Source organism: Hydractinia symbiolongicarpus, chromosome 7 (assembly GCF_029227915.1).
Source record: "Hydractinia symbiolongicarpus strain clone_291-10 chromosome 7, HSymV2.1, whole genome shotgun sequence".
NCBI lineage: Eukaryota > Metazoa > Cnidaria > Hydrozoa > Anthoathecata > Hydractiniidae > Hydractinia > Hydractinia symbiolongicarpus.
In genome coordinates, this window is record NC_079881.1 from 6,907,147 (window position 1) to 6,934,054 (window position 26,908).

The 26,908-nt window shown below is 37.8% G+C and overlaps 30 non-coding genes across 30 annotated transcripts; all 30 read right to left on the reverse strand.

Moving 5' to 3' along the window:
• Window positions 1-376: 376 nt before the first annotated feature.
• On the reverse strand, window positions 377-448 carry Trnap-agg (transfer RNA proline (anticodon AGG)). The gene has a single exon. It is a non-coding gene; the product is annotated as a tRNA-Pro (tRNA).
• Window positions 449-1,041: 593 nt separating this feature from the next.
• Window positions 1,042-1,113, reverse strand: Trnap-agg (transfer RNA proline (anticodon AGG)). Its single transcript has one exon. It is a non-coding gene; the product is annotated as a tRNA-Pro (tRNA).
• Window positions 1,114-1,702: 589 nt separating this feature from the next.
• On the reverse strand, window positions 1,703-1,774 carry Trnap-agg (transfer RNA proline (anticodon AGG)). The gene has a single exon. It is a non-coding gene; the product is annotated as a tRNA-Pro (tRNA).
• A 1,252-nt stretch (window positions 1,775-3,026) lies between these two features.
• Window positions 3,027-3,098, reverse strand: Trnap-agg (transfer RNA proline (anticodon AGG)). The gene has a single exon. It is a non-coding gene; the product is annotated as a tRNA-Pro (tRNA).
• Window positions 3,099-3,692: 594 nt separating this feature from the next.
• On the reverse strand, window positions 3,693-3,764 carry Trnap-agg (transfer RNA proline (anticodon AGG)). The gene has a single exon. It is a non-coding gene; the product is annotated as a tRNA-Pro (tRNA).
• Window positions 3,765-4,356: 592 nt separating this feature from the next.
• Window positions 4,357-4,428, reverse strand: Trnap-agg (transfer RNA proline (anticodon AGG)). The gene has a single exon. It is a non-coding gene; the product is annotated as a tRNA-Pro (tRNA).
• Window positions 4,429-5,017: 589 nt separating this feature from the next.
• Window positions 5,018-5,089, reverse strand: Trnap-agg (transfer RNA proline (anticodon AGG)). Its single transcript has one exon. It is a non-coding gene; the product is annotated as a tRNA-Pro (tRNA).
• A 1,221-nt stretch (window positions 5,090-6,310) lies between these two features.
• On the reverse strand, window positions 6,311-6,382 carry Trnap-agg (transfer RNA proline (anticodon AGG)). Its single transcript has one exon. It is a non-coding gene; the product is annotated as a tRNA-Pro (tRNA).
• Window positions 6,383-6,976: 594 nt separating this feature from the next.
• Trnap-agg (transfer RNA proline (anticodon AGG)) lies at window positions 6,977-7,048 on the reverse strand. Its single transcript has one exon. It is a non-coding gene; the product is annotated as a tRNA-Pro (tRNA).
• Window positions 7,049-7,642: 594 nt separating this feature from the next.
• On the reverse strand, window positions 7,643-7,714 carry Trnap-agg (transfer RNA proline (anticodon AGG)). Its single transcript has one exon. It is a non-coding gene; the product is annotated as a tRNA-Pro (tRNA).
• A 594-nt stretch (window positions 7,715-8,308) lies between these two features.
• Window positions 8,309-8,380, reverse strand: Trnap-agg (transfer RNA proline (anticodon AGG)). The gene has a single exon. It is a non-coding gene; the product is annotated as a tRNA-Pro (tRNA).
• Window positions 8,381-8,969: 589 nt separating this feature from the next.
• On the reverse strand, window positions 8,970-9,041 carry Trnap-agg (transfer RNA proline (anticodon AGG)). The gene has a single exon. It is a non-coding gene; the product is annotated as a tRNA-Pro (tRNA).
• Window positions 9,042-10,307: 1,266 nt separating this feature from the next.
• Window positions 10,308-10,379, reverse strand: Trnap-agg (transfer RNA proline (anticodon AGG)). Its single transcript has one exon. It is a non-coding gene; the product is annotated as a tRNA-Pro (tRNA).
• A 588-nt stretch (window positions 10,380-10,967) lies between these two features.
• Trnap-agg (transfer RNA proline (anticodon AGG)) lies at window positions 10,968-11,039 on the reverse strand. Its single transcript has one exon. It is a non-coding gene; the product is annotated as a tRNA-Pro (tRNA).
• A 503-nt stretch (window positions 11,040-11,542) lies between these two features.
• Window positions 11,543-11,614, reverse strand: Trnap-agg (transfer RNA proline (anticodon AGG)). The gene has a single exon. It is a non-coding gene; the product is annotated as a tRNA-Pro (tRNA).
• A 1,266-nt stretch (window positions 11,615-12,880) lies between these two features.
• On the reverse strand, window positions 12,881-12,952 carry Trnap-agg (transfer RNA proline (anticodon AGG)). The gene has a single exon. It is a non-coding gene; the product is annotated as a tRNA-Pro (tRNA).
• Window positions 12,953-14,218: 1,266 nt separating this feature from the next.
• Window positions 14,219-14,290, reverse strand: Trnap-agg (transfer RNA proline (anticodon AGG)). Its single transcript has one exon. It is a non-coding gene; the product is annotated as a tRNA-Pro (tRNA).
• Window positions 14,291-14,878: 588 nt separating this feature from the next.
• Trnap-agg (transfer RNA proline (anticodon AGG)) lies at window positions 14,879-14,950 on the reverse strand. Its single transcript has one exon. It is a non-coding gene; the product is annotated as a tRNA-Pro (tRNA).
• A 503-nt stretch (window positions 14,951-15,453) lies between these two features.
• Trnap-agg (transfer RNA proline (anticodon AGG)) lies at window positions 15,454-15,525 on the reverse strand. Its single transcript has one exon. It is a non-coding gene; the product is annotated as a tRNA-Pro (tRNA).
• Window positions 15,526-16,131: 606 nt separating this feature from the next.
• Window positions 16,132-16,203, reverse strand: Trnap-agg (transfer RNA proline (anticodon AGG)). The gene has a single exon. It is a non-coding gene; the product is annotated as a tRNA-Pro (tRNA).
• A 592-nt stretch (window positions 16,204-16,795) lies between these two features.
• Window positions 16,796-16,867, reverse strand: Trnap-agg (transfer RNA proline (anticodon AGG)). The gene has a single exon. It is a non-coding gene; the product is annotated as a tRNA-Pro (tRNA).
• A 1,278-nt stretch (window positions 16,868-18,145) lies between these two features.
• Window positions 18,146-18,218, reverse strand: Trnap-agg (transfer RNA proline (anticodon AGG)). Its single transcript has one exon. It is a non-coding gene; the product is annotated as a tRNA-Pro (tRNA).
• Window positions 18,219-18,807: 589 nt separating this feature from the next.
• Trnap-agg (transfer RNA proline (anticodon AGG)) lies at window positions 18,808-18,879 on the reverse strand. The gene has a single exon. It is a non-coding gene; the product is annotated as a tRNA-Pro (tRNA).
• Window positions 18,880-20,137: 1,258 nt separating this feature from the next.
• Window positions 20,138-20,209, reverse strand: Trnap-agg (transfer RNA proline (anticodon AGG)). The gene has a single exon. It is a non-coding gene; the product is annotated as a tRNA-Pro (tRNA).
• Window positions 20,210-20,803: 594 nt separating this feature from the next.
• Window positions 20,804-20,875, reverse strand: Trnap-agg (transfer RNA proline (anticodon AGG)). Its single transcript has one exon. It is a non-coding gene; the product is annotated as a tRNA-Pro (tRNA).
• Window positions 20,876-22,155: 1,280 nt separating this feature from the next.
• Window positions 22,156-22,227, reverse strand: Trnap-agg (transfer RNA proline (anticodon AGG)). Its single transcript has one exon. It is a non-coding gene; the product is annotated as a tRNA-Pro (tRNA).
• Window positions 22,228-24,168: 1,941 nt separating this feature from the next.
• On the reverse strand, window positions 24,169-24,240 carry Trnap-agg (transfer RNA proline (anticodon AGG)). Its single transcript has one exon. It is a non-coding gene; the product is annotated as a tRNA-Pro (tRNA).
• Window positions 24,241-24,844: 604 nt separating this feature from the next.
• On the reverse strand, window positions 24,845-24,918 carry Trnap-agg (transfer RNA proline (anticodon AGG)). Its single transcript has one exon. It is a non-coding gene; the product is annotated as a tRNA-Pro (tRNA).
• Window positions 24,919-25,509: 591 nt separating this feature from the next.
• On the reverse strand, window positions 25,510-25,583 carry Trnap-agg (transfer RNA proline (anticodon AGG)). The gene has a single exon. It is a non-coding gene; the product is annotated as a tRNA-Pro (tRNA).
• Window positions 25,584-26,176: 593 nt separating this feature from the next.
• Window positions 26,177-26,248, reverse strand: Trnap-agg (transfer RNA proline (anticodon AGG)). Its single transcript has one exon. It is a non-coding gene; the product is annotated as a tRNA-Pro (tRNA).
• Window positions 26,249-26,908: the final 660 nt, after the last annotated feature.

Genomic DNA, 26,908 nt, shown 5'->3' on the forward strand with positions numbered 1-26,908 from the left:
CTTTACAGTAGAATATAGTCTAATGCACAAATTTGCGATAATCAAGTGAGCCTGTGCGGGAGTTTAACCTGCAACATCTCGCACCAGAAGCGAGAATCATACTAATAGACCAACAGGCCAGGATATCATTGAAACCTCCGATTGTGTCATTATGTGCAGAGAGGATTACTGAATAATTGTAGGAAAGAGGTTACAAATAGCTTCCTAGTGGGCAATGCATACAGACAAATCAGAGTCTAAAGTTGATTTGTAAAATTGTAAAGTAACATTTTTGAAACGAATCCATAAAACACCTCTGTCAAGAATCGTCATTCCAGAGATAGTAAATGCTTCACCGAATCTTATGACACTTACCAATTATGTGTGATTTTTAGTTGGGCCTGTCCGGGAGTTGAACCCGGGACCTCTCGCACCCTAAGCGAGAATCATACCACTAGACCAACAGGCCATACGAATCATCTAAAATATTTAGGCAACAACTTGTTCATGGTCTTACGTGAAATATCCATCACACAGAACACAAAAAATGTTGTTTTTTCTTCAAAACATTCATAACATGAATGTTGGATATTATTTCTTGAATTGTCAAGTCAACCATACAATCCAAGCCACTAAAAAGCTCAACCAAAATATTTTTTAGCAATTGTCAGTTGATTGGTTATTACCCTTTACAGTAGAACATAGTCTTATGCACAAATTCGCGATAAGCAATTGGGCCTGTGCGGGAGTTTAACCTGCGACATCTCGCACCAGAAGCGAGAATCATACTAATAGACCAACAGGCCAGGATATCATTGAAACCTCCGATTGTGTAGATATGGCAGAGAAGATTACTGAATATTTGTAGGAAAGAGGTTACAAATAGCTTCCTGGTGGGCAATGCACATAGACAAATCGGAGTGTAAAATTGATTTGTAAAATTGTAAAGTAACATTTTTCAAACAAATCCATAAAACAACTCTGTCAAGAATCATCATTCCAGAGATAGTAAATGCTTCACCGAAGCTTATGACACTTACCAATTATGTGTGATTGTTAGTTGGGCCTGTCCGGGAGTTGAACCCGGGACCTCTCGCACCCTAAGCGAGAATCATTCCACTAGACCAACAGGCCATAGGAATCGTCTAAAACCTTTATGCAACTGCTTGTACATGATCTTACGTGAAATATCCATCACACAGAACACAAAAAATGCTGTTTTTTCTTCAAAACATTCATAACATGAATGTCGGATCTTATTTCTTGACAAGACAACCATACAATCCAACCCACGAAAAAGCTCAACCAAAATATTTTACAGCAATTGTCAGTTGATTGGTTATTACCCTTTACAGTAGAATATAGCCTTATGCACAAATTTGCGATAAGCAATTGGGCCTGTGCGGGAGTTTAACCTGCGACATCTCGCACCAGAAGCGAGAATCATACTAATAGACCAACAGGCCAGGATATCATTGAAACCTCCGATTGTGTCATTATGTGCAGAGATGATTACTGAATATTTGTAAGAATTAGGTTACAAATAGCTTCCTCGTGGGCAATGCATACAGACAAATCGGAGTGTAAAGTTGATTTGTAAAATTGTAAAGTAACATTTTTCAAACAAATCCATAAAACAACTCTGTCAAGAATCATCATTCCAGAGATAGTAAATGCTTCACCGAAGCTTATGACACTTACCAATTATGTGTGATTTGTATTTGGGCCTGTGCGGGAGTTGAACCCGGGACCTCTCGCACCCTAAGCGAGAATCATGCCACTAGATCAACAGGCCATAGGAATGGTCTAAAATATTTAGGAAACAATTGTGCAAGGTCTTACGTGAAATATCCATCACATAGAACACAAAAAATGCTGTTTTTTTTCAAAACATTCATAACATGAATGTTGGATATTATTTCTTGAATTGTCAAGACAACCATACAATCCAAGCCACGAAAAAGCTCAACCAAAATATTTTTCAGCAATTGTCAGTTGATTGGTTATTACCCTTTACAGTAGAACATAGTCTAATGCACAAATTTGCGATAAGCAATTGGGCCTGTGCGGGAGTTTAACCTGCGACATCTCGCACCAAAAGCGAGAATCATATTAATAGACCAACAGGCCAGGATATCATTGAAACCTCCGATTGTGTAGATATGGCAGAGAAGATTACTGAATATTTGTAGGAAAGAGGTTACAAATAGCTTCCTGGTGGGAAATGCACATAGACAAATCGGAGTGTAAAATTGATTTGTAAAATTGTAAAGTAACATTTTTCAAACAAATCCATAAAACAACTCTGTCAAGAATCATCATTCCAGAGATAGTAAATGCTTCACCGAAGCTTATGACACTTACCAATTATGTGTGATTGTTAGTTGGGCCTGTCCGGCAGTTGAACCCGGGACCTCTCGCACCCTAAGCGAGAATCATGCCACTAGACCAACGGGCCATAGGAATCGTCTAAAACCTTTATGCAACAGCTTGTACATGATCTTACGTGAAATATCCATCACACAGAACACAAAAAATGCTGTTTTTTCTTCAAAACATTCATAACATGAATGTCGGATCTTATTTCTTGACAAGACAACCATACAATCCAACCCATGAAAAAGCTCAACCAAAATATTTTACAGCAATTGTCAGTTGATTGGTTATTACCCTTTACAGAAGAATACAGCCTTATGCACAAATTTGCGATAAGCAATTGGGCCTGTGCGGGAGTTTAACCTGCGACATCTCGCACCAGAAGCGAGAATCATACTAATAGACCAACAGGCCAGGATATCATTGAAACCTCCGATTGTGTCATTAGGTGCAGAGATGATTACTGAATATTTGTAAGAATTAGGTTACAAATAGCTTCCTCACGGGCAATGCATACAGACAAATTGGAGTGTAAAATTGATTTGTAAAATTGTAAAGTAACATTTTTCAAACAAATCCATAAAACAACTCTGTCAAGAATCATCATTCCAGAGATAGTAAATGCTTCACCGAAGCTTATGACACTTACCAATTATGTGTGATTGTTAGTTGGGCCTGTCCGGGAGTTGAACCCGGGACCTCTCGCACCCTAAGCGAGAATCATGCCACTAGACCAACAGGCCATAGGAATCGTCTAAAATATTTCGGAAACAATTGTGCAAGGTCTTACGTGAAATATCCATCACATAGAACACAAAAAATGCTGTTTTTTTTTTCAAAACATTCATAACATGAATGTTGGATATTATTTCTTAAATTGTCAAGACAACCATACAATCCAAGCCACGAAAAAGCTCAACCAAAATATTTTTCAGCAATTGTCAGTTGATTGGTTATTACCCTTTACAGTAGAACATAGTCTAATGCACAAATTTGCGATAAGCAATTGGGCCTGAGCGGGAGTTTAACCTGCGACATCTCGCACCAGAAGCGAGAATCATATTAATAGACCAACAGGCCAGGATATCATTGAAACCTCCGATTGTGTAGATATGTGCAGAGAAGATTACTGAATATTTGTAGGAAAGAGGTTACAAATAGCTTCCTCACGGGCAATGCATACAGACAAATCGGAGTGTAAAGTTGATTTGTAAAATTGTAAAGTAACATTTTTCAAACAAATCCATAAAACAACTCTGTCAAGAATCATCATTCCAGAGATAGTAAATGCTTCACCGAAGCTTATGACACTTACCAATTATGTGTGATTTGTATTTGGGCCTGTCCGGGAGTTGAACCCGGGACCTCTCGCACCCTAAGCGAGAATCATGCCACTAGATCAACAGGCCATAGGAATCGTCTAAAATATTTAGGAAACAATTGTGCAAGGTCTTACGTGAAATATCCATCACATAGAACACAAAAAATGCTGTTTTTTTTTCAAAACATTCATAACATGAATGTTGGATATTTTTTCTTGAATTGTCAAGACAACCATACAATCCAAGCCACGAAAAAGCTCAACCAAAATATTTTTCAGCAATTGTCAGTTGATTGGTTATTACCCTTTACAGTAGAACATAGTCTAATGCACAAATTTGCGATAAGCAATTGGGCCTGTGCGGGAGTTTAACCTGCGACATCTCGCACCAAAAGCGAGAATCATATTAATAGACCAACAGGCCAGGATATCATTGAAACCTCCGATTGTGTAGATATGGCAGAGAAGATTACTGAATATTTGTAGGAAAAAGGTTACAAATAGCTTCCTGGTGGGCAATGCACATAGACAAATCGGAGTGTAAAATTGATTTGTAAAATTGTAAAGTAACATTTTTCAAACAAATCCATAAAACAACTCTGTCAAGAATCATCATTCCAGAGATAGTAAATGCTTCACCAAAGCTTATGACACTTACCAATTATGTGTGATTGTTAGTTGGGCCTGTCCGGGAGTTGAACCCGGGACCTCTCGCACCCTAAGCAAGAATCATGCCACTAAACCAACAGGCCATAGGAATCGTCTAAAACCTTTATGCAACAGCTTGTACATGATCTTAAGTGAAATATCCATCACACAGAACACAAAAAATGCTGTTTTTTCTTCAAAACATTCATAACATGAATGTCGGATCTTATTTCTTGACAAGACAACCATACAATCCAACCCACGAAAAAGCTCAACCAAAATATTTTACAGCAATTGTCAGTTGATTGGTTATTACCCTTTACAGTAGAATATAGCCTTATGCACAAATTTGCGATAAGCAATTGGGCCTGTGCGGGAGTTTAACCTGCGACATCTCGCACCAGAAGCGAGAATCATACTAATAGACCAACAGGCCAGGATATCATTGAAACCTCCGATTGTGTCATTAGGTGCAGAGATGATTACTGAATATTTGTAAGAATTAGGTTACAAATAGCTTCCTGGTGGGCAATGCATACAGACAAATTGGAGTGTAAAATTGATTTGTAAAATTGTAAAGTAACATTTTTCAAACAAATCCATAAAACAACTCTGTCAAGAATCATCATTCCAGAGATAGTAAATGCTTCACCGAAGCTTATGACACTTACCAATTATGTGTGATTGTTAGTTGGGCCTGTCCGGGAGTTAAACCCGGGACCTCTCGCTCCCTAAGCGAGAATCATGCCACTAGACCAACAGGCCATAGGAATCGTCTAAAATATTTCGGAAACAATTGTGCAAGGTCTTACGTGAAATATCCATCACATAGAACACAAAAAATGCTGTTTTTTTTTTCAAAACATTCATAACATGAATGTTGGATATTATTTCTTAAATTGTCAAGACAACCATACAATCCAAGCCACGAAAAAGCTCAACCAAAATATTTTTCAGCAATTGTCAGTTGATTGGTTATTACCCTTTACAGTAGAAAATAGTCTAATGCACAAATTTGCGATAAGCAATTGAGCCTGAGCGGGAGTTTAACCTGCGACATCTCGCACCAGAAGCGAGAATCATATTAATAGACAAACAGGCCAGGATATCATTGAAACCTCCGATTGTGTAGATATGTGCAGAGAAGATTACTGAATATTTGTAGGAAAGAGGTTACAAATAGCTTCCTGGTGGGCAATGCACATAGACAAATCGGAGTGTAAAATTGATTTGTAAAATTGTAAAGTAACATTTTTCAAACAAATCCATAAAACAACTCTGTCAAGAATCATCATTCCAGAGATAGTAAATGCTTCACCGAAGCTTATGACGCTTACCAATTATGTGTGATTGTTAGTTGGGCCTGTCCGGGAGTTGAACCCGGGAGCTCTCGCACCCTGAGCGAGAATCATGCCACTAGAACAACAGGCCATAGAAATCGTCTAAAACCTTTATGCAACAGCTTGTACATGATCTTACGTGAAATATCCATCACACAGAACACAAAAAATGCTGCTTTTTCTTCAAAACATTCATAACATGAATGTCGGATATTATTTCTTGACAAGACAACCATACAATCCAAGCCACGAAAAAGATTGGTTATTACCCTTTACAGTAGAATATAGTCTAATGCACAAATTTGCGATAATCAATTGAGCCTGTGCGGGAGTTTAACCTGCAACATCCTGCACCAGAAGCGAGAATCATACTAATAGACCAACAGGCCAGGATATCATTGAAACCTCCGATTGTGTCATTATGTGCAGAGAGGATTACTGAATAATTGTAGGAAAGAGGTTACAAATAGCTTCCTCGTGGGCAATGCATACAGACAAATCAGAGTGTAAAGTTGATTTGTAAAATTGTAAAGTAACATTTTTGAAACGAATCCATAAAACAACTCTGTCAAGAATCGTCATTCCAGAGATAGTAAATGCTTCACCGAATCTTATGACACTTACCAATTATGTGTGATTTTTAGTTGGGCCTGTCCGGGAGTTGAACCCGGGACCTCTCGCACCCTAAGCGAGAATCATACCACTAGACCAACAGGCCATACGAATCATCTAAAATATTTAGGCAACAACTTTTTCATGGTCTTACGTGAAATATCCATCACACAGAACACAAAAAATGTTGTTTTTTCTTCAAAACATTCATAACATGAATGTTGGATATTATTTCTTGAATTGTCAAGTCAACCATACAATCCAAGCCACTAAAAAGCTCAACCAAAATATTTTTTAGCAATTGTCAGTTGATTGGTTATTACCCTTTACAGTAGAACATAGTCTTATGCACAAATTCGCGATAAGCAATTGGGCCTGTGCGGGAGTTTAACCTGCGACATCTCGCACCAGAAGCGAGTATCATAATAATAGACCAACAGGCCAGGATATCATTGAAACCTCCGATTGTGTCATTATGTGCAGAGATGATTACTGAATATTTGTAAGAATTAGGTTACAAATAGCTTCCTCGTGGGCAATGCATACAGACAAATCGGAGTGTAAAGTTGATTTGTAAAATTGTAAAGTAACATTTTTCAAACAAATCCATAAAACAACTCTGTCAAGAATCATCATTCCAGAGATAGTAAATGCTTCACCGAAGATTATGACACTTACCAATTGTGTGTGATTGTTAGTTGGGCCTGTCCGGGAGTTGAACCCGGGACCTCTCGCACCCTAAGCGAGAATCATGCCACTAGACCAACAGGCCATAGGAATCGTCTAAAATATTTAGGCAACAACTTGTTCATAGTCTTACGTGAAATATCCATCACACAGAACACAAAAAATGTTGTTTTTTCTTCAAAACATTCATAACATGAATGTTGAATATTACTTCTTGAATTGTCAAGTCAACCATACAATCCAAGCCACGAAAAAGCTCAACCAAAATATTTTTTAACAATTGTCAGTTGATTGGTTATTACCCTTTACAGTAGAATATAGTCTAATGCACAAATTTGCGATAATCAATGGGGTCTGTGCGGGAGTTTAACCTGCGACATCTCGCACCAGAAGCGAGAATCATACTAATAGACCAACAGGCCAGGATATCATCGAAACCTCCGATTGTGTCATTATGTGCAGAGAGGATTACTGAATATTTGTAGGAAAGAGGTTACAAATAGCTTCCTCGTGGGCAATGCATACAGACAAATCAGAGTGTAAAGTTGATTTGTAAAATTGTAAAGTAACATTTTTGAAACGAATCCATAAAACAACTCTGTCAAGAATCATCATTCCAGAGATAATAAATGCTTCAGCGAATCTTATGACACTTACCAATTATGTGTGATTTTTAGTTGGGCCTGTCCGGGAGTTGAACCCGGGACCTCTCGCACCCTAAGCCAGAATCATACCACTAGACCAACAGGCCATACGAATCATCTAAAATATTTAGGCAACAACTTGTTCATGGTCTTACGTGAAATATCCATCACACAGAACACAAAAAATGTTGTTTTTTCTTCAAAACATTCATAACATGAATGTTGGATATTATTTCCTGAATTGTCAAGTCAACCATACAATCCAAGCCACGAAAAAGCTCAACCAAAATATTTTTTAGCAATTGTCAGTTGATTGGTTATTACCCTTTACAGTAGAATATAGTCTAATGCACAAATTTGCGATAATCAATGGGGTCTGTGCGGGAGTTTAACCTGCGACATCTCGCACCAGAAGCGAGAATCATACTAATAGACCAACAGGCTAGGATATCATTGAAACCTCCGATTGTGTCATTATGTGCAGAGAGGATTACTGAATATTTGTAGGAAAGAGGTTACAAATAGCTTCCTCGTGGGCAATGCATACAGACAAATCAGAGTGTAAAGTTGATTTGTAAAATTGTAAAGTAACATTTTTGAAACGAATCCATAAAACAACTCTGTCAAGAATCATCATTCCAGAGATAATAAATGCTTCACCGAATCTTATGACACTTACGAATCATGTGTGATTTTTAGTTGGGCCTGTCCGGGAGTTGAACCCGGGACCTCTCGCACCCTAAGCGAGAATCATACCACTACACCAACAGGCCATACGAATCATCTAAAATATTTAGGCAACAACTTGTTCATGGTCTTACGTGAAATATCCATCACACAGAACACAAAAAATGCTGTTTTTTCTTCAAAACATTTATAACATGAATGTTGGATATTATTTCTTGACAAGATAACCATACAATCCAAGCCACGAAAAAGCTCAATCAAAATATTTTTTAGCAATTGTCAGTTGATTGGTTATTACCCTTTACAGTAGAATATAGCCTTATGCACAAATTTGCGATAAGCAATTGGGCCTGTGCGGGAGTTTAACCTGCGACATCTCGCACCAGAAGCGAGAATCATACTAATAGACCAACGGGCCAGGATATCATTGAAACCTCCGATTGTGTCATTATGTGCAGAGATGATTACTGAATATTTGTAAGAATTAGGTTACAAATAGCTTCCTCGTGGGCAATGCATACAGACAAATCGGAGTGTAAAGTTGATTTGTAAAATTGTAAAGTAACATTTTTCAAACAAATCCATAAAACAACTCTGTCAAGAATCATCATTCCAGAGATAGTAAATGCTTCACCGAAGCTTATGACACTTACCAGTTATGTGTGATTGTTAGTTGGGCCTGTCCGGGAGTTGAACCCGGGACCTCTCGCACCCTAAGCGAGAATCATGCCACTAGACCAACAGGCCATAGGAATCGTCTAAAATATTTAGGAAACAATTGTGCAAGGTCTTACGTGAAATATCCATCACATAGAACACAAAAAATGCTGTTTTTTTTCAAAACATTCATAACATGAATGTTGGATAATATTTCTTGAATTGTCAAGACAACCATACAATCTAAGCCACGAAATAGCTCAACCAAAATATTTTTCAGCAATTGTCAGTTGATTGGTTATTACCCTTTACAGTAGAACATAGTCTAATGCACAAATTTGCGATAAGCAATTGGGCCTGTGCGGGAGTTTAACCTGCGACATCTCACACCAGAAGCGAGAATCATATTAATAGACCAACAGGCCAGGATATCATTGAAACCTCCGATTGTGTAGATATGTGCAGAGAAGATTACTGAAAATATGTAGGAAAGAGGTTACAAATAGCTTCCTGGTGGGCAATGCACATAGACAAATCGGAGTGTAAAATTGATTTGTAAAATTGTAAAGTAACATTTTTGAAACGAATCCAAAAAACAACTCTGTCAAGAATTCATATCCATAATCGTCATTCCAGAGATAGTAAATGATTCACCGAAGCTTATTACACTTACCAATTATGTGTGATTTGTATTTGGGCCTGTCCGGGAGTTGAACCCGGGACCTCTATCACGCTAACAGAGAATCAGACCACTAGACCAACAGGCCATAGGAATCGTCTAAAACCTTTATGCAACAGCTTGTACATGATCTTACGTGAAATATCCATCACACAGAACACAAAAAATGCTGTTTTTTCTTCAAAACATTCATAACATGAATGTCGGATCTTATTTCTTGACAAGACAACCATACAATCCAAGCCACGAAAAAGCTCAACCAAAATATTTTACAGCAATTGTCAGCTGATTGGTTATTACCCTTTACAGTAGAACATAGTCTAATGCACAAATTTGCGATAAGCAATTGGGCCTGTGTGGGAGTTTAACCTGCGACATCTCACACCAGAAGCGAGAATCATATTAATAGACCAACAGGCCAGGATATCATTGAAACCTCCGATTGTGTAGATATGTGCAGAGATGATTACTGAATATTTGTAAGAATTAGGTTACAAATAGCTTCCTCACGGGCAATGCATACAGACAAATCGGAGTGTAAAGTTGATTTGTAAAATTGTAAAGTAACATTTTTCAAACAAATCCATAAAACAACTCTGTCAAGAATCATCATTCCAGAGATAGTAAATGCTTCACCGAAGCTTATGACACTTACCAATTATGTGTGATTGTTAGTTGGGCCTGTCCGGGAGTTGAACCCGGGACCTCTCGCACCCTAAGCGAGAATCATGCCACTAGACCAACAGGCCATAGGAATCGTCTAAAATATTTCGGAAACAATTGTGCAAGGTCTTACGTGAAATATCCATCACATAGAACACAAAAAATGCTGTTTTTTTTTCAAAACATTCATAACATGAATGTCGGATCTTATTTCTTGACAAGACAACCATACAATCCAAGCCACGAAAAAGCTCAACCAAAATATTTTACAGCAATTGTCAGTTGATTGGTTATTACCCTTTACAGTAGAACATAGTCTAATGCACAAATTTGCGATAAGCAATTGGGCCTGTGTGGGAGTTTAACCTGCGACATCTCACACCAGAAGCGAGAATCATATTAATAGACCAACAGGCCAGGATATCATTGAAACCTCCGATTGTGTAGATATGTGCAGAGATGATTACTGAATATTTGTAAGAATTAGGTTACAAATAGCTTCCTCACGGGCAATGCATACAGACAAATCGGAGTGTAAAGTTGATTTGTAAAATTGTAAAGTAACATTTTTCAAACAAATCCATAAAACAACTCTGTCAAGAATCATCATTCCAGAGATAGTAAATGCTTCACCGAAGCTTATGACACTTACCAATTATGTGTGATTGTTAGTTGGGCCTGTCCGGGAGTTGAACCCGGGACCTCTCGCACCCTAAGCGAGAATCATGCCACTAGACCAACAGGCCATAGGAATCGTCACAGAACACAAAAAATGCTGCTTTTTCTTCAAAACATTCATAACATGAATGTCGGATATTATTTCTTGACAAGACAACCATACAATCCAAGCCACGAAAAAGATTGGTTATTACCCTTTACAGTAGAATATAGTCTAATGCACAAATTTGCGATAATCAATTGAGCCTGTGCGGGAGTTTAACCTGCGACATCTCGCACCAGAAGCGAGAATCATACTAATAGACCAACAGGCCAGGATATCATTGAAACCTCCGATTGTGTCATTATGTGCAGAGAGGATTACTGAATAATTGTAGGAAAGAGGTTACAAATAGCTTCCTCGTGGGCAATGCATACAGACAAATCAGAGTGTAAAGTTGATTTGTAAAATTATAAAATAACATTTTTGAAACGAATCCATAAAACAACTCTGTCAAGAATCGTCATTCCAGAGATAGTAAATGCTTCACCGAATCTTATGACACTTACCAATTATGTGTGATTTTTAGTTGGGCCTGTCCGGGAGTTGAACCCGGGACCTCTCGCACCCTAAGCAAGAATCATGCCACTAGACCAACAGGCCATAGGAATCGTCTAAAATATTTAGGAAACAATTGTGCAAGGTCTTACGTGAAATATCCATCACATAGAGCACAAAAAATGCTGTTTTTTTTCAAAACATTCATAACATGAATGTTGGACATTATTTCTTGAATTGTCAAGACAACCATACAATCCAAGCCACGAAATAGCTCAACCAAAATATTTTTCGGCAATTGTCAGTTGATTGGTTATTACCCTTTACAGTAGAACATAGTCTAATGCACAAATTTGCGATAAGCAATTGGGCCTGTGCGGGAGTTTAACCTGCGACATCTCGAACCAGAAGCGAGAATCATATTAATAGACCAACAGGCCAGGATATCATTGAAACCTCCGATTGTGTAGATATGTGCAGAGAAGATTACTGAATATTTGTAGGAAAGAGGTTACAAATAGCTTCCTGGTTGGCAATGCACATAGAAAAATCGGAGTGTAAAATTGATTTGTAAAATTGTAAAGTAACATTTTTGAAACGAATCCAAAAAACAACTCTGTCAAGAATTCATATCCATAATCGTTATTCCAGAGATAGTAAATGATTCACCGAAGCTTATTACACTTACCAATTATGTGTGATTTGTATTTGGGCCTGTCCGGGAGTTGAACCCGGGACCTCTATCACGCTAACAGAGAATCAGGCCACTAGACCAACAGGCCATAGGAATCGTCTAAAACCTTTATGCAACAGCTTGTACATGATCTTACGTGAAATATCCATCACACAGAACACAAAAAATGCTGTTTTTTCTTCAAAACATTTATAACATGAATGTTGGATATTATTTCTTGACAAGATAACCATACAATCCAAGCCACGAAAAAGCTCAACCAAAATATTTTTTAGCAATTGTCAGTTGATTGGTTATTACCCTTTACAGTAGAATATAGCCTTATGCACAAATTTGCGATAAGCAATTGGGCCTGTGCGGGAGTTTAACCTGCGACATCTCGCACCAGAAGCGAGAATCATACTAATAGACCAACGGGCCAGGATATCATTGAAACCTCCGATTGTGTCATTATGTGCAGAGATGATTACTGAATATTTGTAAGAATTAGGTTACAAATAGCTTCCTCGTGGGCAATGCATACAGACAAATCGGAGTGTAAAGTTGATTTGTAAAATTGTAAAGTAACATTTTTCAAACAAATCCATAAAACAACTCTGTCAAGAATCATCATTCCAGAGATAGTAAATGCTTCACCGAAGCTTATGACACTTACCAGTTATGTGTGATTGTTAGTTGGGCCTGTCCGGGAGTTGAACCCGGGACCTCTCGCACCCTAAGCGAGAATCATGCCACTAGACCAACAGGCCATAGGAATCGTCTAAAATATTTAGGAAACAATTGTGCAAGGTCTTACGTGAAATATCCATCACATAGAACACAAAAAATGCTGTTTTTTTTCAAAACATTCATAACATGAATGTTGGATAATATTTCTTGAATTGTCAAGACAACCATACAATCTAAGCCACGAAATAGCTCAACCAAAATATTTTTCAGCAATTGTCAGTTGATTGGTTATTACCCTTTACAGTAGAACATAGTCTAATGCACAAATTTGCGATAAGCAATTGGGCCTGTGCGGGAGTTTAACCTGCGACATCTCACACCAGAAGCGAGAATCATATTAATAGACCAACAGGCCAGGATATCATTGAAACCTCCGATTGTGTAGATATGTGCAGAGAAGATTACTGAAAATATGTAGGAAAGAGGTTACAAATAGCTTCCTGGTGGGCAATGCACATAGACAAATCGGAGTGTAAAATTGATTTGTAAAATTGTAAAGTAACATTTTTGAAACGAATCCAAAAAACAACTCTGTCAAGAATTCATATCCATAATCGTCATTCCAGAGATAGTAAATGATTCACCGAAGCTTATTACACTTACCAATTATGTGTGATTTGTATTTGGGCCTGTCCGGGAGTTGAACCCGGGACCTCTATCACGCTAACAGAGAATCAGACCACTAGACCAACAGGCCATAGGAATCGTCTAAAACCTTTATGCAACAGCTTGTACATGATCTTACGTGAAATATCCATCACACAGAACACAAAAAATGCTGTTTTTTCTTCAAAACATTCATAACATGAATGTCGGATCTTATTTCTTGACAAGACAACCATACAATCCAAGCCACGAAAAAGCTCAACCAAAATATTTTACAGCAATTGTCAGTTGATTGGTTATTACCCTTTACAGTAGAACATAGTCTAATGCACAAATTTGCGATAAGCAATTGGGCCTGTGTGGGAGTTTAACCTGCGACATCTCACACCAGAAGCGAGAATCATATTAATAGACCAACAGGCCAGGATATCATTGAAACCTCCGATTGTGTAGATATGTGCAGAGATGATTACTGAATATTTGTAAGAATTAGGTTACAAATAGATTCCTCACAGGCAATGCATACAGACAAATCGGAGTGTAAAGTTGATTTGTAAAATTGTAAAGTAACATTTTTCAAACAAATCCATAAAACAACTCTGTCAAGAATCATCATTCCAGAGATAGTAAATGCTTCACCGAAGCTTATGACACTTACCAATTATGTGTGATTGTTAGTTGGGCCTGTCCGGGAGTTGAACCCGGGACCTCTCGCACCCTAAGCGAGAATCATGCCACTAGACCAACAGGCCATAGGAATCGTCTAAAATATTTCGGAAACAATTGTGCAAGGTCTTACGTGAAATATCCATCACATAGAACACAAAAAATGCTGTTTTTTTTTCAAAACATTCATAACATGAATGTCGGATCTTATTTCTTGACAAGACAACCATACAATCCAAGCCACGAAAAAGCTCAACCAAAATATTTTACAGCAAATGTCAGTTGATTGGTTATTACCCTTTACAGTAGAACATAGTCTAATGCACAAATTTGCGATAAGCAATTGGGCCTGTGTGGGAGTTTAACCTGCGACATCTCACACCAGAAGCGAGAATCATATTAATAGACCAACAGGCCAGGATATCATTGAAACCTCCGATTGTGTAGATATGTGCAGAGATGATTACTGAATATTTGTAAGAATTAGGTTACAAATAGCTTCCTCACGGGCAATGCATACAGACAAATCGGAGTGTAAAGTTGATTTGTAAAATTGTAAAGTAACATTTTTCAAACAAATCCATAAAACAACTCTGTCAAGAATCATCATTCCAGAGATAGTAAATGCTTCACCGAAGCTTATGACACTTACCAATTATGTGTGATTGTTAGTTGGGCCTGTCCGGGAGTTGAACCCGGGACCTCTCGCACCCTAAGCGAGAATCATGCCACTAGACCAACAGGCCATAGGAATCGTCACAGAACACAAAAAATGCTGCTTTTTCTTCAAAACATTCATAACATGAATGTCGGATATTATTTCTTGACAAGACAACCATACAATCCAAGCCACGAAAAAGATTGGTTATTACCCTTTACAGTAGAATATAGTCTAATGCACAAATTTGCGATAATCAATTGAGCCTGTGCGGGAGTTTAACCTGCGACATCTCGCACCAGAAGCGAGAATCATACTAATAGACCAACAGGCCAGGATATCATTGAAACCTCCGATTGTGTCATTATGTGCAGAGAGGATTACTGAATAATTGTAGGAAAGAGGTTACAAATAGCTTCCTCGTGGGCAATGCATACAGACAAATCAGAGTGTAAAGTTGATTTGTAAAATTGTAAAATAACATTTTTGAAACGAATCCATAAAACAACTCTGTCAAGAATCGTCATTCCAGAGATAGTAAATGCTTCACCGAATCTTATGACACTTACCAATTATGTGTGATTTTTAGTTGGGCCTGTCCGGGAGTTGAACCCGGGACCTCTCGCACCCTAAGCAAGAATCATGCCACTAGACCAACAGGCCATAGGAATCGTCTAAAATATTTAGGAAACAATTGTGCAAGGTCTTACGTGAAATATCCATCACATAGAGCACAAAAAATGCTGTTTTTTTTTCAAAACATTCATAACATGAATGTTGGACATTATTTCTTGAATTGTCAAGACAACCATACAATCCAAGCCACGAAATAGCTCAACCAAAATATTTTTCGGCAATTGTCAGTTGATTGGTTATTACCCTTTTCAGTAGAACATAGTCTAATGCACAAATTTGCGATAAGCAATTGGGCCTGTGCGGGAGTTTAACCTGCGACATCTCGCACCAGAAGCGAGAATCATATTAATAGACCAACAGGCCAGGATATCATTGAAACCTCCGATTGTGTAGATATGTGCAGAGAAGATTACTGAATATTTGTAGGAAAGAGGTTACAAATAACTTCCTGGTGGGCAATGCACATAGACAAATCGGAGTGTAAAATTGATTTGTAAAATTGTAAAGTAACATTTTTGAAACGAATCCAAAAAACAACTCTGTCAAGAATTCATATCCATAATCGTTATTCCAGAGATAGTAAATGCTTCACCGAATCTTATGGCACTTGCCAATTATGTGTGATTTTTAGTTGGGCCTATCCGGGATTTGAACCCGGGAAGCCTCGCACCCTAAGCGAGAATCATACCACTAGACCAACAGGCCATACGAATCATCTAAAATATTTAGGCAACAACTTGTTCATGGTCTTACGTGAAATATCCATCACACAGAACACAAAAAATGCTGTTTTTTTTCAAAACATTCATAACATGAATGTTGGATATTATTTCTTGAATTTTCAAATCAACCATACAATCCAAGCCACGAAAAAGCTCAACCAAAATATTTTTTAGCAAATTTCAGTTGGTTGGTTATTACCCTTTACAGTAGAACATAGTTTTATGCACAAATTTACGATAAGCAATTGGGCCTGTGCGGGAGTTTAACCTGCGACATCTCGCACCAGAAGCGAGAATCATACTAATAGACCAACAGGCCAGGATATCATTGAAACCTCCGATTGTGTCATTATGTGCAGAGATGATTACTGAATAATTTTAAGAATTAGGTTACAAATAGCTTCCTCGTGGGCAATGCATACAGACAAATCGGAGTGTAAAGTTGATTTGTAAAATTGTAAAGTAACATTTTTCAAACAAATCCATAAAACAACTCTGTCAAGAATCATCATTCCAGAGATAGTAAATGCTTCACCGAAGCTTATGACACTTACCAATTATGTGTGATTGTTAGTTGACCTGTCCGGGAGTTGAACCCGGGACCTCTCGCACCCTAAGCGAGAATCATGCCACTAGACCAACAGGCCATAGGAATCGTCTAAAATATTTAGGAAACAATTGTGCAAGGTCTTACGTGAAATATCCATCACATAGAACACAAAAAATGCTGTTTTTTTTCAAAACATTCATAACATGAATGTTGGATATTATTTCTTGAATTGTCAAGACAACCATACAATCTAAGCCTCGAAATAGCTCAACCAAAATATTTTTCAGCAATTGTCAGTTGATTGGTTATTACCCTTTACAGTAGAACATAGTCTAATGCACAAATTTGCGATAAGCAATTGGGCCTGTGCGGGAGTTTAACCTGCGACATCTCACACCAGAAGCGAGAATCATATTAATAGACCAACAGGCCAGGATATCATTGAAACCTCCGATTGTGTAGATATGTGCAGAGAAGATTACTGAATATATGTAGGAAAGAGGTTACAAATAGCTTCCTGGTGGGCAATGCACATAGACAAATCGGAGTGTAAAACTGATTTGTAAAATTGTAAAGTAACATTTTTGAAACGAATCCAAAAAACAACTCTGTCAAGAATTCATATCCATAATCGCCATTCCAGAGATAGTAAATGATTCACCGAAGCTTATTACACTTACCAATTATGTGTGATTTGTATTTGGGCCTGTCCGGGAGTTGAACCCGGGACCTCTATCACGCTAACAGAGAATCAGGCCACTAGACCAACAGGCCATAGGAATCGTCTAAAACCTTTATGCAACAGCTTGTACATGATCTTACGTGAAATATCCATCACACAGAACACAAAAAATGCTGTTTTTTCTTCAAAACATTTATAACATGAATGTTGGATATTATTTCTTGACAAGATAACCATACAATCCAAGCCACGAAAAAGCTCAACCAAAATATTTTTTAGCAATTGTCAGTTGATTGGTTATTACCCTTTACAGTAGAATATAGCCTTATGCACAAATTTGCGATAAGCAATTGGGCCTGTGCGGGAGTTTAACCTGCGACATCTCGCACCAGAAGCGAGAATCATACTAATAGACCAACAGGCCAGGATATCATTGAAACCTCCGATTGTGTCATTATGTGCAGAGATGATTACTGAATATTTGTAAGAATTAGGTTACAAATAGCTTCCTCGTGGGCAATGCATACAGACAAATCGGAGTGTAAAGTTGATTTGTAAAATTGTAAAGTAACATTTTTCAAACAAATCCATAAAACAACTCTGTTAAGAATTCATTTCGAGAATCGTCATTCCAGAGATAGTAAATGCTTCACCGAATCTTATGGCACTTACCAATTATGTGTGATTTTTAGTTGCGCCTATCCGGGAGTTGAACCCGGGAAGCCTCGCACCCTAAGCGAGAATCATACCACTAGACCAACAGGCCATACGAATCATCTAAAATATTTAGGCAACAACTTGTTCATGGTCTTACGTAAAATATCAATCACACAGAACACAAAAAATGCTGTTTTTTCTTCAAAACATTTATAACATGAATGTTGGATATTATTTCTTGACAAGACAACCATACAATCCAAGCCACGAAAAAGCTCAACCAAAATATTTTTCAGCAATTGTCAGTTGATTGGTTATTACCCTTTACAGTAGAATATAGCCTTATGCACAAATTTGCGATAAGCAATTGGGCCTGTGCGGGAGTTTAACCTGCGACATCTCGCACCAGAAGCGAGAATCATACTAATAGACCAACAGGTCAGGATATCATTGAAACCACCGATTGTGTCATTATGTGCAGAGATGATTACTGAATATTTGTAAGAATTAGGTTACAAATAGCTTCCTCGTGGGCAATGCATACAGACAAATCGGAGTGTAAAGTTGATTTGTAAAATTGTAAAGTAACATTTTTCAAACAAATCCATAAAACAACTCTGTCAAGAATCATCATTCCAGAGATAGTAAATGCTTCACCGAAGCTTATGACACTTACCAATTATGTGTGATTGTTAGTTGGGCCTGTCCGGGAGTTGAACCCGGGACCTCTCGCACCCTAAGCGAGAATCATGCCACTAGACCAACAGGCCATAGGAATCGTCTAAAATATTTAGGAAACAATTGTGCGAGGTCTTACGTGAAATATCCATCACATAGAACACAAAAAATGCTGTTTTTTTTTTCAAAACATTCATAACATGAATGTTGGATATTATTTCTTGAATTGTCAAGACAACCATACAATCCAAGTCACGAAAAAGCTCAACCAAAATATTTTTCAGCAATTGTCAGTTGATTGGTTATTACCCTTTACAGTAGAACATAGTCTAATGCACAAATTTGCGATAAGCAATTGGGCCTGTGCGGGAGTTTAACCTGCGACATCTCGCACCAAAAGCGAGAATCATATTAATAGACCAACAGGCCAGGATATCATTGAAACCTCCGATTGTGTAGATATGGCAGAGAAGATTACTGAATATTTGTAGGAAAGAGGTTACAAATAGCTTCCTGGTGGGCAATGCACATAGACAAATCGGAGTGTAAAATTGATTTGTAAAATTGTAAAGTAACATTTTTCAAACAAATCCATAAAACAACTCTGTCAAGAATCATCATTCCAGAGATAGTAAATGCTTCACCGAAGCTTATGACACTTACCAATTATGTGTGATTGTTAGTTGGGTCTGTCCGGGAGTTGAACTTGGGACCTCTCGCACCCTAAGCGAGAATCATGCCACTAGACCAACAGGCCATAGGAATCGTCTAAAATATTTCGGAAACAATTGTGCAAGGTCTTACGTGAAATATCCATCACATAGAACACAAAAAATGCTGTTTTTTTTTCAAAACATTCATACCATGAATGTTGGATATTATTTCTTAAATTGTCAAGACAACCACACAATCCAAGCCACGAAAAAGCTCAACCAAAATATTTTTCAGCAATTGTCAGTTGATTGGTTATTACCCTTTACAGTAGAACATAGTCTAATGCACAAATTTGCGATAAGCAATTGGGCCTGAGCGGGAGTTTAACCTGCGACATCTCGCACCAGAAGCGAGAATCATATTAATAGACCAACAGGCCAGGATATCATTGAAACCTCCGATTGTGTAGATATGTGCAGAGAAGATAACTGAATGTTTGTAGGAAAGAGGTTACAAATAGCTTCCTGGTGGGCAATGCACATAGACAAATCGGAGTGTAAAATTGATTTTAAAAATTGTAAAGTAACATTTTTCAAACAAATCCATAAAACAACTCTGTCAAGAATCATCATTCCAGAGATAGTAAATGTTTCACCGAAGCTTATGACGCTTACCAATTATGTGTGATTGTTATTTGGGCCTGTCCGGGAGTTGAACCCGGGACCTCTCGCACCCTAAGCGAGAATCATGCCACTAGAACAACAGGCCATAGGAATCGTCTAAAACCTTTATGCAACAGCTTGTACATGATCTTACGTGAAATATCCATCACACAGAACACAAAAAATGTTGTTTTTTCTTCAAAACATTCATAACATGAATGTTGGATATTATTTCTTGAATTGTCAAGTCAACCATACAATCCAAGCCACTAAAAAGCTCAACCAAAATATTTTTTAGCAATTGTCAGTTGATTGGTTATTACCCTTTACAGTAGACCATAGTCTTATGCACAAATTTGCGATAAGCAATTGGGCCTGTGCGGGAGTTTAACCTGCGACATCTCGCACCAGAAGCGAGAATCATACTAATAGACCAACAGGCCAGGATATCATTGAAACCTCCGATTGTGTCATTATGTGCAGAGATGATTACTGAATATTTGTAAGAATTAGGTTACAAATAGCTTCCTCGTGGGCAATGCATACAGACAAATCGGAGTGTAAAGTTGATTTGTAAAATTGTAAAGTAACATTTTTCAAACAAATTCATAAAACAACTCTGTCAAGAATCATCATTCCAGAGATAGTAAATGCTTCACCGAAGCTTATGACACTTACCAATTGTATGTGATTGTTAGTTGGGCCTGTCCGGGAGTTGAACCCGGGACCTCTCGCACCCTAAGCGAGAATCATGCCACTAGACCAACAGGCCATAGGAATCGTCTAAAATATTTAGGAAACAATTGTGCAAGGTCTTACGCGAAATATCCATCACATAGAGCACAAAAATTGCTGGTTTTTTTTCAAAACATTCATAACATGAATGTTGGATATTATTTCTTGAATTGTCAAGACAACCATACAATCCAAGCCACGAAATAGCTCAACAAAAATATTTTTCGGCAATTGTCAGTTGATTGGTTATTACCCTTTACAGTAGAACATAGTCTAATGCACAAATTTGCGATAAGCAATTGGGCCTGTGCGGGAGTTTAACCTGCGACATCTCGCACCAGAAGCGAGAATCATATTAATAGACCAACAGGCCAGCATATCATTAAAACCTCCGATTGTGTAGATATGTGCAGAGAAGATTACTGAATATTTGTAGGAAAGAGGTTACAAATAGCTTCCTGGTGGGCAATGCACATAGACAAATCCGAGTGTAAAATTGATTTGTAAAATTGTAAAGTAACATTTTTGAAACGAATCCAAAAAACAACTCTGTCAAGAATTCATATCCATAATCGTTATTCCAGAGATAGTAAATGATTCACCGAAGCTTGTTACACTTACCAATTATGTGTGATTTGTATTTGGGCCTGTCCGGGAGTTTAACCCGGGACCTCTATCACGCTAACAGAGAATCAGGCCACTAGACCAACAGGCCATAGGAATCGTCTAAAACCTTTATGCAACAGCTTGTACATGATCTTACGTGAAATATCCATCACACAGAACACAAAAAATGCTGTTTTTTCTTCAAAACATTTATAACATGAGTGTTGGATATTATTTCTTGACAAGATAACCATACAATCCAAGCCACGAAAAAGCTCAACCAAAATATTTTTTAGCAATTGTCAGTTGATTGGTTATTACCCTTTACAGTAGAATATAGCCTTATGCACAAATTTGCGATAAGCAATTGGGCCTGTGCGGGAGTTTAACCTGCGACATCTCGCACCAGAAGCGAGAATCATACTAATAGACCAACAGGCCAGGATATCATTGAAACCACCGATTGTGTCATTATGTGCAGAGATGAGTACTGAATATTTGTAAGAATTAGGTTACAAATAGCTTCCTCGTGGGCAATGCATACAGACAAATCGGAGTGTAAAGTTGATTTGTAAAATTGTAAAGTAACATTTTTCAAACAAATCCATAAAACAACTCTGTCAAGAATTCATTTCGAGAATCGTCATTCCAGAGATAGTAAATGCTTCACCGAATCTTATGGCACCTACCAATTATGTGTGATTTTTAGTTGGGCCTATCCGGGAGTTGAACCCGGGAAGCCTCGCACCCTAAGCGAGAATCATACCACTAGACCAACAGGCCATACGAATCATCTAAAATATTTAGGCCACAACTTGTTCATGGTCTTACGTGAAATATCCATCACACAGAACACAAAAAATGCTGTTTTTTTTCAAAACATTCATAACATGAATGTTGGATATTATTTCTTGAATTGTCAAATCAACCATACAATCCAAGCCACGAAAAAGCTCAACCAAAATATTTTTTAGCAATTCTCAGTTGGTTGGTTATTACCCTTTACAGTAGAACGTAGTCTAATGCACAAATTTGCGATAAGCAATTGGGCCTGTGCGGGAGTTTAACCTGCGACATCTCACACCAGAAGCGAGAATCATATTAATAGACCAACAGGCCAGGATATCATTGAAACCTCCGATTGTGTAGATATGTGCAGAGAAGATTACTGAATATATGTAGGAAAGAGGTTACAAATAGCTTCCTGGTGGGCAATGCACATAGACAAATCGGAGTGTAAAATTGATTTGTAAAATTGTAAAGTAACATTTTTGAAACGAATCCAAAAAACAACTCTGTCAAGAATTCATATCCATAATCGTCATTCCAGAGATAGTAAATGATTCACCGAAGCTTATTACACTTACCAATTATGTGTGATTTGTATTTGGGCCTGTCCGGGAGTTGAACCCGGGACCTCTATCACGCTAACAGAGAATCAGGCCACTAGACCAACAGGCCATAGGAATCGTCTAAAACCTTTATGCAACAGCTTGTACATGATCTTACGTGGAATATCCATCACACAGAACACAAAAAATGCTGTTTTTTCTTAAAAACATTTATAACATGAATGTCGGATCTTATTTCTTGACAAGACAACCATACAATCCAAGCCACGAAAAAGCTCAACCAAAATATTTTACAGCAATTGTCAGTTGATTGGTTATTACCCTTTACAGTAGGATATAGTCTAATGCACAAATTTGCGATAATCAATTGAGCCTGTGCGGGAGTTTAACCTGCGACATCTCGCACCAGAAGCGAGAATCATACTAATAGACCAACAGGCCAGGATATCATTGAAACCTCCGATTGTGTCATTATGTGCAGAGAGGATTACTGAATAATTGTAGGAAAGAGGTTACAAATAGCTTCCTCGTGGGCAATGCATACAGACAAATCAGAGTGTGAAGTTGATTTGTAAAATTGTAAAGTAACATTTTTGAAACGAATCCATAAAACAACTCTGTCAAGAATCGTCATTCCAGAGATAGTAAATGCTTCACCGAATCTTATGACACTTACCAATTATGTGTGATTTTTAGTTGGGCCTATCCGGGAGTTGAACCCGGGAAGCCTCGCACCCTAAGCGAGAATCATACCACTAGACAAACAGGCCATACGAATCATCTAAAATATTTAGGCAACAACTTGTTCATGGTCTTACGTGAAATATCCATCACACAGAACACAAAAAATGCTGTTTTTTCTTCAAAACATTTATAACATGAATGTTGGATATTATTTCTTGACAAGACAACCATACAATCCAAGCCACGAAAAAGCTCAACCAAAATATTTTTCAGCAATTGTCAGTTGATTGGTTATTACCCTTTACAGTAGAATATAGCCTTATGCACAAATTTGCGATAAGCAATTGGGCCTGTGCGGGAGTTTAACCTGCGACATCTCGCACCAGAAGCGAGAATCATACTAATAGACCAACAGGCCAGGATATCATTGAAACCACCGATTGTGTCATTATGTGCAGAGATGATTACTGAATATTTGTAAGAATTAGGTTACAAATAGCTTCCTCGTGGGCAATGCATACAGACAAATCGGAGTGTAAAGTTGATTTGTAAAATTGTAAAGTAACATTTTTCAAACAAATCCATAAAACAACTCTGTCAAGAATTCATTTCGAGAATCGTCATTCCAGAGATAGTAAATGCTTCACCGAATCTTATGGCACTTACCAATTATGTGTGATTTTTAGTTGGGCCTATCCGGGAGTTGAACCCGGGAAGCCTCGCACCCTAAGCGAGAATCATACCACTAGACCAACAGGCCATAGGAATCGTCTAAAATATTTAGGGAACAACTTGTTTAAAGCCTTACGTGAAATATCCATCAAACAGAACACAAAAAATGCTGTTTTTACTTCAAAACATTCATAACATGAATGCTTGATATTATTTCTTGAATTGTCAAGACAACCATACAATCCAAGCCACGAAAAAGCTCAACCAAAATACTTTTCAGCAATTGTCAGTTGATTGGTTATTACCCTTTACAGTAGAATATAGCCTTATGCACAAATTTGCGATAAGCAATTGAGCCTGTGCGGGAGTTTAACCTGCGACATCTCGCACCAGAAGCGAGAAAAAAAAAATAGACCAACAGGCCAGGATATCATTGAAACCTCCGATTGTGTCATTATATGGAGGGAGGGTTACTGAATATTTGTAGGAAAGAGGTTACAAATAGCTTCCTCGTGGGCAATGCATACAGACAAATCGGAATGTAATGTTGATTTGTAAAAATGTAAAGTAACATTTTTGAAACGAATCCATAAAGCAACTCTGTCAAGAATTCATTTCGAGAATCGTCATTCCAGAGATAGTAAATGCTTCACCGAATCTTATGACACTTACCAATTATGTGTGATTTTTAGTTGGGCCTGTCCGGGAGTTGAACCCGGGACCTCTCGCACCCTAAGCGAGAATCATACCACTAGACCAACAGGCAATACGAATCATCTAAAATATTTAGGCAACAACTTGTTCATGGTCTTACGTGAATTTTCCATCACACAGAACACAAAAAATGTTGTTTTTTCTTCAAAACATTCATAACATGAATGTTGGATATTATTTCTTGAATTGTCAAGTCAACCATACGATCCAAGCCACGAAAAAGCTCAACCAAAATATTTTTAGCAATTGTCAGTTGATTGGTTATTACCCTTTACAGTAGAACATAGTCTTATGCACAAATTTGCGATAAGCAATTGGGCCTGTGCGGGAGTTTAACCTGCGACATCTCGCACCAGAAACGAGAATCATACTAATAGACCAACAGGCCAGGATATCATTGAAACCTCCGATTGTGTCATTATGTGCAGAGATGATTACTGAATATTTGTAAGAATTAGGTTACAAATAGCTTCCTCGTGGGCAATGCATACAGACAAATCGGAGTGTAAAGTTGATTTGTAAAATTGTAAAGTAACACTTTTCAAACAAATTCATAAAACAACTCTGTCAAGAATCATCATTCCAGAGATAGTAAATGCTTCACCGAATCTTATGACACTTACCAATTATGTGTGATTTTTAGTTGGGCCTGTCCGGGAGTTGAACCCGGGACCTCTCGCACCCTAAGCGAGAATCATACCACTAGACCAACAGGCAATCCGAATCATCTAAAATATTTAGGGAACAACTTGTTCATGGTCTTACGTGAATTTTCCATCACACAGAACACAAAAAATGTTGTTTTTTCTTCAAAACATTCATAACATGAATGTTGGATATTATTTCTTGAATTGTCAAGTCAACCATACAATCCAAGCCACGAAAAAGCTCAACCAAAATATTTTTAGCAATTGTCAGTTGATTGGTTATTACCCTTTACAGTAGAACATAGTCTTATGCACAAATTTGCGATAATCAATTGGGCCTGTGCGGGAGTTTAACCTGCGACATCTCGCACCAGAAACGAGAATCATACTAATAGACCAACAGGCCAGGATATCATTGAAACCTCCGATTGTGTCATTATGTGCAGAGATGATTACTGAATATTTGTAAGAATTAGGTTACAAATAGCTTCCTCGTGGGCAATGCATACAGACAAATCGGAGTGTAAAGTTGATTTGTAAAATTGTAAAGTAACATTTTTCAAACAAATTCATAAAACAACTCTGTCAAGAATCATCATTCCAGAGATAGTAAATGCTTCACCGAAGCTTATGACACTTACCAATTATGTGTGATTGTTAGTGGGGCCTGACCGGGAGTTGAACCCGGGACCTCTCGCACCCTAAGCGAGAATCATGCCACTAGACCAACAGGCCACAGGAAACGTCTAAAATATTTAGGAAACAATTGTGCAAGGTCTTACGTGAAATATCCATCACATAGAACACAAAAAATGCTGTTTTTTTTTCGAAACATTCATAACATGAATGTTGGATATTATTTCTTGAATTGTTAAGACAACCATACAATCCAAGCCACGAAAAAGCTCAACCAAAATATTTTTCAGCAATTGTCAGTTGATTGGTTATTACCCTTTACAGTAGAACATAGTCTAATGCACAAATTTGCGATAAGCAATTGGGCCTGCGCGGGAGTTTAACCTGCGACATCTCGCACCAGAAGCGAGAATCATATTAATAGACCAAGAGGCCAGGATATCATTGAAACCTCCGATTTTGTAGATATGTGCAGAGAAGATTACTGAATATTTGTAGGAAAGAGGTTACAAATAGCTTCCTGGTGGGCAATGCACATAGACAAATCGGAGTGTAAAATTGATTTGTAAAATTTTAAAGTAACATTTTTGAAACGAATCCAAAAAACAACTCTGTCAAGAATTCATATCCATAATCGTCATTCCAGAGATAGTAAATGATTCACCGAAGCTTATTACACTTACCAATTATGTGTGATTTGTATTTGGGCCTGTCCGGGAGTTGAACCCGGGACCTCTATCACGCTAACAGAGAATCAGG